The sequence below is a fragment of the Nyctibius grandis genome, chromosome Z, assembly GCF_013368605.1.
Source record: "Nyctibius grandis isolate bNycGra1 chromosome Z, bNycGra1.pri, whole genome shotgun sequence".
Classification (NCBI taxonomy): Eukaryota; Metazoa; Chordata; class Aves; order Nyctibiiformes; family Nyctibiidae; genus Nyctibius; species Nyctibius grandis.
The window spans coordinates 96430536-96443614 of NC_090695.1; the positions used below are offsets into that span (position 1 = coordinate 96430536).

At 59.1% G+C, this 13079-nt stretch overlaps 1 protein-coding gene across 1 annotated transcript in view; it reads right to left on the reverse strand.

Annotated features, from left to right (window-relative positions):
* LOC137676129 (ATP-sensitive inward rectifier potassium channel 12) overlaps positions 1–12049 on the reverse strand; it is a 33014-nt gene extending 20965 nt beyond the window's left edge. The window contains exon 1 of the mRNA XM_068422711.1: positions 11313–12049. The gene's annotated coding sequence lies outside the window, so the exon portion shown is untranslated. The remainder of the gene's footprint in view (positions 1–11312) is intronic.
* Between the last annotated feature and the right edge of the window lie 1030 nt (positions 12050–13079).

Consider the following 13079-nt stretch of genomic DNA (forward strand, 5'->3'; position numbering starts at 1 on the left):
CTGGGGTACAGCAGAGCCTGTCCTCGGGGTCGTTCAAACTCCCTACTCTAAGAGATGCCCTCGACCCTTTTCCCGGAGGACAAGGGCTGGTGTCACACACTGCTGTGACCCCAGACACTCATCGGGGATGCTGAAGGGGCTGAGAAAGGGACCCCCTGCTGGAGCTGGAGTGGGGAACCCAGCGCTGGGGGCAACCACGTCCCGTTTGGGGTCCTGGCCCCAGAGAAAGGAACCGCTCCCAGGTTTGGGCAGGGCAGCTGCTGTCACCCGGTTTGTTCGCTTTCGGGACGGAGCAAACTGGTGACATTAACCTCCCGCTGTAAATACCCCCCAGAGCAGCTTGTGCGTGGGACAAAAGGAGCCATTTAATGCCCCCCAGCACCCGAAAGGGGCCAGGGCCACTCTCAGGACCTTCCCAGGTGACCGAGCCTGGGCCTCCATCAGTCCCTGCTGGAAACCCCTCTCCAGCCGAACGGTTTTCTCCTCCCATTGTGTAACTGCACTTTGCCCAGCAAACCCAGCCGCTGGCGGTGCATTTTCTCCAGCATCACTCCTCTCCTGCAACACTTGCCTTATTCCTTTCACTCGCTCTAGACAGTCACCGAAGCACCCGGAGAGGGAAAGGAGAAACAAACCCAACGCTCATCCCATCCGTAAAGCAAAACCCAGGATGAGAAATGGGAGAAGAAAAGCAGAGAGCAGTGTCAGGTGCCTCCCCCCAGTCCATCCCCTCCTGGTTTGCCTGTAGGGGTTTGACAAAAGTGCTTTTTGGCTGACAAAATGATTACAGGGTGCCGAGACAGTAAGTTGAACATGGATTTCTTTCCTGCATTTCAAGCAGGGCGAGGACGCGGCTGCAAAAGCAGCTGCACAGCTGGAGGAGTTGCAGTGATGGGGGAGAGGGGAGGTGGCAGGAGGGGGGGATTTGGGGAAAGGAGGAAGGAAGGAGATTTTCTACTCAGAAAAAAAAAAGCAAGGAGAGAGCGGGTGGGAGCATGCACGAGTGTGCAAAGCCAAAGGCAGGAGATGCTGCAGGTCCCTGTTGGAATGGGGACGGGTTTGGGAGGATGCTGGTGCTTGGACCAGCCCGATGTAGGAAGGGGAGAAGCTGGAGCAGCTGCACCCCTGAGCAGGATCAGATCCCGTGGCCTTGCTACGAGGGGGAGCTTGGGTAGCAGCAGCACTGGGAGCACGCATGCAGCGTGCGTGCAGCGTGTGTGCAGCGTGCGCACATCGTCCCGGTGGGAACACAGACAGCCCGGGGCAGAGCGAGGTGCCCTGGGTGCACCTGGACTCCCCACTCCTGCAGGCAGTGGGTGCTGGGCAGCGGGGAGGAGGAGAGGAGGATTTCAGCTCCAAACTCAATCTGTTGGAGAACTTGGCCTGCTCCCCGTCAAGCTGAAAATAGCACACGTGTAAGGACGCGCACGCAGTGCTGGCTGCGTCCTCGCCCAGCGCTTCCTTCCTGCTGCGCTCCACGCAGCGCCCCGGCCCTCCGCCTGCGCCGCCGGCCCCCCACAGCCCCCACAGCCCCCCACGGGGGACAGCGCTTGGGCAAGAGAGTTTTTTGCCTACTTAGAGTATGCTTATTTTGACAAAGTGTGGCCGGCGCACAGATGTGGATCTGGAGCCCGGTCCTTTCACCTTCAGCCGCTTTTCACGTTCCCCACGAGGTCTGTCCAGCGGCGGCATCCCCGCCGTTATCATCTGGAGCGGGCGAGGATGAGCGTGCCTCACGGTGGGAGCCGAGCTTTATTAGGAACAGGCACCTGGCTCCAGCCCCCACCTGCGGCTGCCGGCCGAGGCTCGGGCTCAGGATGGGGCGGTGAGCACGCACGAGTGCCCAGGCAGCTGCGGTAGAAGGCAGGGAACGTCCCCGAGACCCCCTTTCCCCACGATTTATCTCCAAACCCCTTATTGGCCATGGGAAAATAAAGACATCGTCCTCCTTCGCAGGGGCACGCACTGCCTGGCTGGGGTCGAGCCCCAGCCCTCGGAGGGATGGTGAACTAGCAGAGCGTGCAGCAAGCTGGCGGATGGAGATAACCCTGGCAGCAACCAGAGCTGATTCCTGCAGCGGAGAAGGAAGAAAAAAGGCTGCGGTCCCCAGGGACATCAGGCACAGGAATAACGGGAGAGCTTTGCCGGGACGTCGGTTGCAGTTCTGAACAAAGCCCCTCTCCCATCCCTGCTTTGAATTCCCCCCTAAATGTCCAGGGTGAGCACCCCGGGATGGGGGAATTATAGTGTTTCTCTGACCGAGGCTTACGGGGTGATAGCTGGGGGATCTAGGAGGTGCAAACCAGCAAATAACACCAGAGCTGGAGGGGGGGACACACGGGCAACCCACACGGCGCTTGGTGCACGGTAGAGGATTGTTATAAGCATGTAGGTTGTCTTGTGCATCGTATAGCTGCTATAGGGTGATCCCCCAAGCAGCAGGGTGAGAGCAGCCCTCCGGCCGGGCAGCCCAGTGGCTCAGGGCATGGACCCGCAGCAGCACCCAGCACGAGAGGTGTCGCTTTGTGAAACACACATTTCTCACCCCAAACCTCCACTCTGCCAGGTCGTTGCTTTACGACGATGGCTGCCCCACGCCGCAGAGCCCGGCTGGGGACAGCGGCCGGACACCGGGGCACATCACAGGCCGGGCAGGAACCAAGCACAGCTCTAACGCACACTCACACACCAAAAATGCACCTGATCAAGGCCAAAACCCCACTGCTTCCCGAAGGCCTCTGAGGAACGGCATTAGCGAGCGTGCGGTATCAGCTCTCCTGAAACAAAGCCATTGTGGTCGAGGCAGGATCCTTATTAATTCTTTCCTCTTTAATTTCCATTTTTTTCTCAGTTCCCTTTCCAATTGCTGAGGTAGGGTTTGGGTAGGAGCCCCACCGCCGCCAGCCTGTGTCCCTGTGGGATGGTGCCGTCGGTGTTATCACTCCATGACACGGGGACGTGATGGGTGGTTGCGTTGGGGGTCAATGGGGGGAGCACAGAGGGAAGGGAGCCCTGGATGGATCAGAGACCCCAGGGTGGGGAGAAAAGGGAGGGTGGGGAGCACTGGAATAACGCCCCGGGGCTGTCAGTGGCCAGGCAGCGGCGTGGGGGGACACATGGCCAGGTCCTGGCCCCATCCACGCTCCTGCTGGGAGGACGGAGGCAGGAAACTGCCACTTATTGAAATGACATAGTTTGGTGAAACATCCCGGCTTCTCCCCAGACACTGCCCTTGGGGACAGACCGCAGGGAAAGGGGTGGGACAGGACCCCCTCAGCACCCACAAAACCCACCCCAGCAGTTGCCTTTCATGCCTCCACCAGCAGCACCAGCCTCAGCCACCCATCACTGACATAATTCCCCTCCACCCTTGGGTCCCCCCCATCACCCTTGTCCCCCAGGACCGCAAAAAGCACCATTTTCCCCATTACATCCCACATCCTTGCACCCCTGCAGCCCCCTCCGGCACCAGCCCTGCAGCACCCGTCACCACTGATGCCATCGACGTGTCCCCAGATCCCAGGGGATGCCGACGTGCAGCAGCCCCTGCACAGGGGACAGCGTGGATGCCGTACGGCCCCGGGGACTCCTGCGATGCCCACTCGCCCGCTGTTACATAAACTGCCTGGAGCAGGGACTGTTTTCATTTGTGTTGCCTACAGCGCTGCGCTCTTCAACTTTATTTGCATAACAAATAATTAATAATAATTAATGACTGGGAGAACGGTGCCGATTGCCAGATTTTGCTAATTAGCGAACAAGAGCCACTGCAAAAGCGAAGGCAGGCGTTGGGCGGCCGCGTGTCCCCACGGAGGGCAGGCTGTGGCCGGGGACGCGATGGGGACGGTGGTCCCGTGGGACTCTCAGCCCTTTTGGGGAGGAGGAGGAGGAGGAGGAGGTGGAGGAGGAGGAGGAGGAGGCGGCACTTGCTGTGGGTGGCTGGTGGGGTGGGTGAACGGTGCTCGCAGGGTTTCGGCTGGTGCCCACATGCGGGTGCCTCGACGCAGCCCTGCTCCATGCCCGCACACGTGCCATCTCACAGCATCCCACGCCCCGCTCTCTCCGTGCCCTTATTAGAGCCTGGGACAACACTGCTTAATTGTCTGGTGATGGCACCGCTCCATATAATTAACGGGACATTCTTCCCCCGAGGCCCCTTGCAGGTGGCACCCCCTCTCCGGGGGTGGGGGCTGAGAGCACCAGGGACCCCCCCGCTGTGCCACCGGTGCCAGAAAATACGGAGGAACGAGGATGTGAGCTACCAGCTGGGCTGTTGGGTGACACTGGGGGTGTAGGGTGACACAGCATCCTCCGCCTGGACCTCATGCACCTGCAGCTGCCTGGGGGTCTGGGAACACTGACCCAGGGAGGGAGGGGAAAGGGAAAGGAAAAGGGAAAGGGAAAGGGAAAATGGAAAAAGGAAAGAGAAAGGGAAAAGGGAAAAGGGAGAAGGGAAGGGGAAGGGGAAGGGGAAGGGGAAGGGAAAGGGAAAGGGAAAGGGAAAGGGAAAGGGAAAGGGAAAGGGAAAGGGAAAGGGAAAGGGAAAAAGAAAAAAGAAAAAGAAGAAAAAGGAAAAATATAATTAAATGAGAGAGAAGAGGAAGAGAAGAGGAAGAGGAGAGGAGAGGAGAGGAGAGGAGAGGAGAGAAGAGAAGAGAAGAGAAGAGAAGAGAAGAGAAGAGAAGAGAAGAGAAGAGAAGAGAAGAGAAGAGAAGAGAAGAGAAGAGAAGAGAAGAGAGAAAGAGAAGAGGAGAGAGAAGAGAAGAGGAAGAAGAAGAAGAGGAATCAGATTCTCTCGTCTTTGACCTGCTCGAGCCCTCGCTGCTGTATCACACTCGCGTGCCCCCGTGTGCCCCCGGGAGCGCTGAGGGCAGCGAGGTGCTGGGGCGAGCAATGGACACAGCCCCCGGAGCTGGCTGGCCCAAGCCAGCCCGCGGGAGCAGGGTGTTTCCTCCCCGGGAGCAGAAGGGCTGAAGCAGAGCAAAGCCCTCTCCCTCTGTCCCCTCCACCTTCAGGTCCCACTGGTTTCCTTTCCCCTTGCAGCAGCCCGGACAAGCCCCCGGTGCCGGCACAGCCCCGGTCCACTCGGCATCGCTCCCGCTGCAGCTCTGACCCGGCCCCTCACTTTACACCACGGTGAGAGCAGAGCTGGGGGTGACTGCGCTTCGCTGGCTCTCCTCTGTAGCTGTAATTCCTCTACTTCGCTGAACCACTCCCCCTTCAGCACCACACGTAATCCGTTGCACTGTAATTATACGGGAATTTCAATATCTGATGCATTTATAAGATACTTAATTCATCAGCCCCTTTAAGCACGCTGTCATTACAGCCTTCAGCGCGGTAGGAAGGATGACTCGCTGTCAGATGGAGATTAGTTGGCCCCCATGTGTAACGAGTTGGAGGGTGTTCTCAGCCCAGCTTAGAACCACGCTGCCAGGTTCAGCCCTGGGGCTTCCAAGGCTGGGGAGCAGGACCCCACCATGCCGGGGGGATTCACGGTGCCAGGGCTCCCCTGCGCTGCTGCGGAGACGAAGGGCAGGAGGATGCAGAGCAGCACCCGACCCTCCTTTCCCAAACACAAATCACCCAGCAGGGCCAGGCTGGGCATTTCAGAAGACAAGGGCCTGATCCAGCACTGACTGCCCAGCGCTGGGGGAGGTTTATCCCTGCAGCCCGAGCACTAGGGGGGTCCCCAAAGGGCTCCCCAAGGCGAAGGATGCGCATTTCGATCCCTCCATACCCACGAAGAAAGTAGCCGCTACTGAAGGCTTATTTTTCCTGGCATTTGTTTCAGTGGCTCCTTTCCAGACGCATCCTAAAAGGGAACCAAAGGCCTTTGAGCCTCTCGCAGTGAGCACAATGCAATGATTTTCCCAGCCTGGGCGGGAGGCATGAGCTCACTGGCGTCCTCGGTTCCCCCCGGCTTCGAGGAGTGGGGTCCCTGTGCCGTGCACCACGGGTGCCGGGGACAGCTGATGTGCCCGGGGAGGGCAGTGGGCTCAGCAGTGTGGGGAGTCACTGGGCTCTGTCCCACCAAGAAATGCCAGCTGAGCCTGGGAACAAGGGGCAAAGTGGGAAAGGGAGGGTGGGGTGGTCTCAGGGACTTATCAGGGGTCCTGGTTCTCAGTGGTGGGTGACACCATCTTTTTGCCTGGGATCATACTGGGTTTTCCTGCAGCGCTGCCCACACTGCCCTGCCAGGCATCCCTGCGGGCGGGTGGCACCCAGGGGTGGTGGCATCTGCACCCACTGAGGCCACCTCAGCACTGGCCATGAGACACCACAGAGGCACAGCCCACCTACTGGTGGCACCGGGTGACCCCGCACCCTCGGGGTGGGACAGAGACCCACCAGGTCCCCACAGTGCTGGGTGACCACTGGGACAGAGCCGGGGCCCTGTGTGCCACCAGGCACAATCCCTCCTCCTGCCTCCACAGAGCCGTGGCAGAGCAGAGCCATGATGCCATTTCGGCTGGAGGAGGATACTCAGCAAGTGCCACCCTAAGCCCCGGGGCTGCCACCAGCACCCTGAGCCCACTCACAGCCCTTGGGCTCCTGGCGGCTGCTGGCATCGGGGCAGCTCCCAGGTGCATCCCGGCGTCCAGCAGCCATCAGGCGCGGTGACACGCTGGCCACCCACCAGACCACGGCCTCGGCACGACCTGGCAGCGAGGTCTCTCCCCCAGTCTCCCTGCTCTGGCACACTGCGCCTCCCTTCATCTTGGGGGTATCCGAGGGGCTGGTAACTTCCCACCTCCTCCTCCCAATCCAGAGGAACCCTGATACCTGCTCCCCATGAGGAGTCACAGCCCCCTGCCTCAGTTTCCCCATCTGCACAGTGGGGCTATGCTCTCCAAGGAGGGTAGAGGTGGGAGTGTGGCTGGCAGAGGGTGCCAGCAAGGTCTCTAACCTGACCCCTCGTCAGGACCGGGGCAGGGCTCTCTCTGCTCTTCCCCTCCCCAGCCTCTCCTTCCACAGGGTGCTGCCACCCCAGTGGGATTTCGGCTCCCAAGGTCACCGGACGGACAGAGCTGGGAGCAGACACCCCAGCTCTCTTACCCAGCCAGCCCTGCCAACCACCTCCTCCAGGTCCTGGCCACCCCCTGGGGCTTGTCTGCCACCCACGTGTCCCCCTCCCTCCCTCCTCTCCCCAAAAAGCAAATACCCAGGGAACTGGGCTCTGCGCTGCAGCTCTGCCCGTGGCACCGGCGGCTGAGCGGAGCAGACTGCAGCACGGCTGTTACATAAGCCCGAGCCAGGCTCCGGGGATGTAGGACACCGGGGTTGTGCCCCAGCCCTCCCAGGGGCTGCCACCCCCAGCCCGCCTCAGCCCTGGGGCTCGCGGAGCATTGCGGGGACCCCCCACTGACCCAGCCCGCACTGCAAGGGGTGCAGAGGGGCGTGGGGTGGCTCTGGGGGTTGCTGTGGCCCTGCCATGGGGCACATGGTGGTGACAAGGGGCAGCAGCGGGGGGACAGACGTGTGCAGGAGGGTTGTGTTGCTGTGGGGCAGGGAGTGGGGCAGGTGATGGGGTGGGACAGGGCTGGGAGGCGGCAGGTGCTGCACCCACGTGCCCCTGAGTCCTTCTGCAGCCCTCAGCCGTGACTTTACCAGGGCTCACCTGTGCAAGCGAGAGCAGAGGGATGGGGCCAGGCAGCCGGCTTGTGACTCCTGGGTTGGGTCTCCCTCGGGGCGACTCACGGAGCAGGATGAACGCAGCCGGGGTGAAGGATCCCAGCCTGCATCCACCTGCTAAGTCTATATCCCTGTCCCCACGTCTCTGGAGGGTCAGCATCCCTGGGGACAGCATCCCTGGGGACAGCATCCCTGGGACAGCATCCCTGAGGGGAGCATCCCTGTTGCCTCCAACACAGGCTGGGGAGCCAGGATCGGGGCTTCCCAGAGCTAAAGGGAAGAAGCTTCCCCACAGGACAGCCCCAGCATCACCTGCCCCACAGCCCCGAGGGGAAGCAGAGGCGAGGGATGGCACAGCCGGTGCCACCCACCCACGAAGTGCCCGTGCCCTGTGCCAGTGGCACGGCGAGCAGGCAGGCAGTGCTGGCAGCACCGGGGTTCCCCAGGACTGAGCCCTACCCTGGCTAACGGAGTGGCAGTGGCTGGCAGCATCCCCTGTCACGGCATGGGACAGGGACCCCATGGCCCCCCAGCTGTGTGGCATAGACTGGAACTGGCCATTTCTGTTTGGGGGTGTGGGGACAAAAAAAAAGCCCAGGCTAAAGCTCCCGGCAATAAGAGCTACCAGAACAGGGAATTAATGTTAATTAATTCATAATGACGCTGAGATAGTGATACCAGATGCTTCAAAAGTCCAGCAGGGGAATCTGAAAGAGCTTTGCAAAAAACCATCGCCCACCGGCAGTCCTGCCTCGCTGCAAGCTGGGGTCGAGGGAGTGAGCTGGGAACCAGCATCGAGCTGGGACCAAAGGATCAAGCCAGAACAAGGGAACAAGCTAGGAACGAGCCAGGAAGGGTGGAAGAGGGGCATGTCCCAGTGAGGTGACAGGCCCACGGTCACACAGAGCTGTGGGGACAGCACTGGAATCCCCCCCAGCCACCTGCCACCCCACTCCCACCTTTCTCCTTCCCACTGCAACTGAGAGGTGGGGCCGGGGCAGCAAGGCACCCGCCATGCTCCGCTCCCTGGGGCGCAGGGGCTCTCTGAGCCCCTTAATGCTCGTTTTTTCTCTCCTTTTCTCCATTTCAGGCACGCGGGGTGCAGGGCAGACAGACGGGTGGGTGCTGGGGGGACAGGCTCATGATCTGGGACAGGGACATGGGTCCTTCACCAGCTGGTGTCCCCACGCTCGGAGGACAATCCCCAGCTCCTGCAGCGAGCCGGCAGCAGGAGGAATGTGTGCAAGCTGGGCTGGTTTCTCCCTTCTCACCCATGAGAGCCAGCCTGTGCCCTGCGCTGCTGAACCCAAACTGGGGTGGACCTTAGCTAAAGGGTGCAAAAGAGCCCAGAAAGGGGCTCGAGCCCAGGTGCCACCTCCGGGGGCCAGTGCTGGGAAAGAATCAACCGTGAACTCTGCGGAAACCACGGACAAACCCCTGGGCTTGGAGCTGTTTGCCACCCCAGCCACCCCGGCCGTTGGGGGGGGATTATGCTCCCCCCATGGTGATACGGTGCCTGCGCACAGAGGGAACCCCTGAAATGGGGCTAAGGGAGGCGGCTGAGGCGGCATAGGGCCTGGTATTGGTGGAGCAGGACACTGGCACGGCACTGCCATCGCTGCTTACGTGAGGTGCCACACACCCGACAGCAGCGGGCGAGGGTTTGGCCCCTTCCTCCAGCAACCCCTCTCAGTGACGGCGCTTCTAGAGACGGCATCCCCAAAACTGCCCACCCATCCTCTGTCCTACCCGCCCAGCAGCTGCCTGAGGCTCCCGTGTAGCACATTTACACCCTAAAACTTGGCACCAGCTGGGGAGAAAAACGCCAGGGTTCAGCTCGCCCTGCAGTTCCCCCGACAGCTCCTCCAAAGTTTATCCGCAGCAGGGAAGGGTTCCCACCACGCTCCTGAAGGTGAGGAGAGGGAGGGACCCACGGCGAGCTGCAGCCGTGCCCGGAGCACCATGGCACCGTGCTGCGAGGCACGGGGGGACCACCACCATCCCACCCCAGCTGGCCCCAGAGGACTCGCTGCATCCCCCAGGGTCATTTCAGGGCTCAGAAAAAAATCCACCTTGACTTCATAGGTAAAGCAACGCTTTTAGGCAAAGAAAAACATGATTTCTAAGTATGTTGTAGATCAGAGGGGAGCAATAAAGTGGCCTTTAAGGTGCCTTCCCCCTCAAAGCCAGTGTTTTATTAAGCCTGGCACGGATGGGGCCACTCACTGTTATTCCAGGCCCGAAAGGAGCAGGCGAGAATTGTTTCATATTTGTTTCTTTTCATTATTTTCTGTTGGCTTCATTGCTTTGTGCTTACACAAAGGGAGTTTCACCTGCTGTTCAGAACAAAAGGCCCTGGAAAGTTTTGCAGAGAAGGGGACGAGGGGAAGGAGCTTTATAGAAGCAAAACGAGTTGTTGCAGGGTTTGGGTGTTTTCACAGTGAGCTGTAAAACATCTCCATCTCTTTGGTACTTGCGGGAGACCCAGCACGGGCACGTGTGTCCCCTGTCCCCACCGGTGTCACCCCCAGGCTGGGAGCAAGGAGGTCTCATAGCCCTTATGAGATTGGGGTGGATTTGGGGAGCAGAGGGGGCCGTGGGAAGGGGACGGGATCGCTCCCCATCCTTCTTGCACGCAAGCAAAGTCATCGCCACGCTTTCTAAGAACGGGAAAGAAAAAAAACCCGGCCCTCGTTTGCTGACACCGCTGCAAAACAGGTGGTTCAAAGTCACAAGTGCAGGAGGCAGAAAAACCCCAATTTGGTGATTTTGTGCTCATATTCACTGCAAAACTGTCCGGGAACGAATGCTGCTAAATACACACCATTTTCCCTCTAACACTCTTTGCTCTATAATTAAGAGAGACTTCTAAAAATACAAATAGCCTCGAGCACCCAGAGAAAGCGTGCAGGTGCTGCTAACTGAAGGCACTTTAGTACAGCTCATTTTCTGGACAATTTTACTAGCCTGGCTCGCGCTCAGCGCCGATACTATTACAGTGATGCAATTATGCTGCTGCTGCTGCCGTCGTTGTCAGCTTGCTTTGCTTTTTTTCCCCCCTGCGTTTTGCAGTTTGCCTTCGAAGCACACAGCCCCCCTCCAAGCGCCGGGGCTCAGCCCAAGCATGCCCCGGGTACGGGCAGGAGGTCCGGGTGGCTGGGAATCGGGGGGTCACGCGAGCGTGCATCGCACACGTGTGTACATACATATGTGTGCACACGCGTAGGGGCATAACCCCGCACGGGTATTTAAAAAAAGCTGGTGTGCAAAAGTTTTGGCCGAGGAAGCGAGCTGGATGGGGAAAGCGAGCAGAAGCGAGCAGAGGTGAGCAGGAGCCCAGTGACTCCCCAAAAGGCAGCGGCAAACCCTCGCCGCTCACCACAGAGGGAAGGGGCCCGTGGCATTGACACGGCGACAGCGGTCAGCTTCGCGAAATCCCCCCTCAACCTGGCATTTCGGGGACGGGGATTTGGGGACAAGGGGGAACTTCACCCCCAAAGCTGCTGCTGCGAAACTTCCCCGTCTTATATCCCCATTAGAGCTGCAATAGGTGGAAGTGATTGACTCACTATGAGACTGCTGTTTTTGCCTCTGACTTGGGATTAAGACGGAGCTGGAGGAGCGGAGGAGCCGGCGTGCCGGCTCTCTGGCAGGCACACACCGGAGCTGTCACTTACCTCTCACTGCATCCAGCCCCCCCCCGGCCGTGGGGCTGCGGGTCCTGGAGAGTTAGCTGGCAGGAGACCCCAGATCCACTCGGGTTTCTCCCAGGACCGACGGTCGGCTGCTGCTTCTTAGGCACAGACCCAACCCCTCCATTCCAAACACAGGAAAAAAAAATATATCTTCTTCCAAAAGAAAAAAAAAATGTTAAAAAAAAAAAAAAGAGGGAGATTAAAAAGAAAAAAACCCGATGGTTTTTCTTGGTTCGGTTTCCCCCTGCCAACCCCTGGAGGAAAAAAAAAATAGATAAATCCCAGTGACCGAGAGATCCAGACTCAGGTGAATTTAGCTTCAAACTCCCTCTGTGCTTTCAGAGCCTTCACCCTCAAATGGGCTCTGGAAGATGCTGGGGGACCCATCGCCGCCAAAGTGCCATCAAATATCCTTCGGGCTCAACTCCGCTCCTGCCCGGGGAGGGTGGACTTCTTCCCTGCTTGCTGCGTGCTGTGGAGTTGGCAGGGACCTGCCTGTTTCAGCCTCAGCGTGGAGGGTGGGTGGGTTGGTTGGTTGGTGTGGGTTGGTTTTCTCTCTTTTTTTTTTTTTCTTTTTTTTCTCGCTGCTATTGGTTTTCTCGCTATCTGATCCCCAGCGAGCGCCGCAGCTCGCCGCTTCCCTGCTTTTTTTCCCCCCCCAGCTCCCAGCCTTTTGACAGGGAATGAAACACAGACACCCAGTGAGACAGGCTCCGGCTTCTACAAAGCTCCACTCCCTCCTACCGCCTTTGTCCGTGAACAGCAACTACTCCAACTCTGCCCGTCGACACAAGTGAACCTCTGCATCAGCACTTTCTTAATGGCTGCTTCACCCGAGTCCTTCGGCCCTTCTTCTTCTTCTTCTTCCTCGCTTCCTCTCCTCCACCTTGATGGCTTCCGCTTGCTTTTTCTAGCCCGGCCCCGGCTCCCACAGCCACGACAAAGCAGCAATCCTTTCCCGACGGATCCATCTCAGCTCCCCCATTCCGGCTGTTGCGGTCGGGGGGTTGCGGCCCCGCAGTCCATCACCGGCCTTTCTGGGCGCCTTCCATGAAAAATCGATGGCGGGTACCGCGTCCCCGGAGGCTTCGCTCCACTTTCGGCTGGTTTAAGGGGCAGGGTCTGCGTGTGTGGAGAGGAGCCGGGGGCAGAGGGAGGGCTGGGAACTGAAGCCACTTCTTTTTATTGCAGGCGGGGAATTTTTTTTTAATTTTTTTTTTTTTTAAGATTGATCGGAGTCCAAGTTTATTTCTTGGTGGTGAACATTATTTTAAGCCGTTCGGGAGGCTTTGGGTATCTCCAGGTCACCCTGTCCTTATAACAGCAAGGCCTTTTTGGAGAGGGTCAAAGTGAAACCCTGCTCCGGCAGCCTTTTTACCCGGCGCGGAGGGGAGCGGGTGGCAGAGGGATGCTGCGGTGGGCTCACAACCCCGGCTGGCTTCCAGCCAGAGGGAGATGCAAACCAGCCATCATCCGTAATTTTTGCTAGACTTCCTCCACACTCAGTCGCCCCGGAGATCCCAGGGCTGCTGCCTGCTCCTTTTTTTGGGGATTCACGGGCTTTGTTAAAAAAAAAATCACAGCCAGGAGACCTGAAGCCTTGAGAGCGATGCTCGACACTGCTCAGCTTGGCTGTCACGCAGCCGGCAGCTCACATAGAAACCGTCAAGCCCCCAGCACATGAAGTTGCCTCCCCACCTGCCCCATCTCCCTTTTGCATCCCCTTCCCAGGCTTCTTTTCACTCTTCT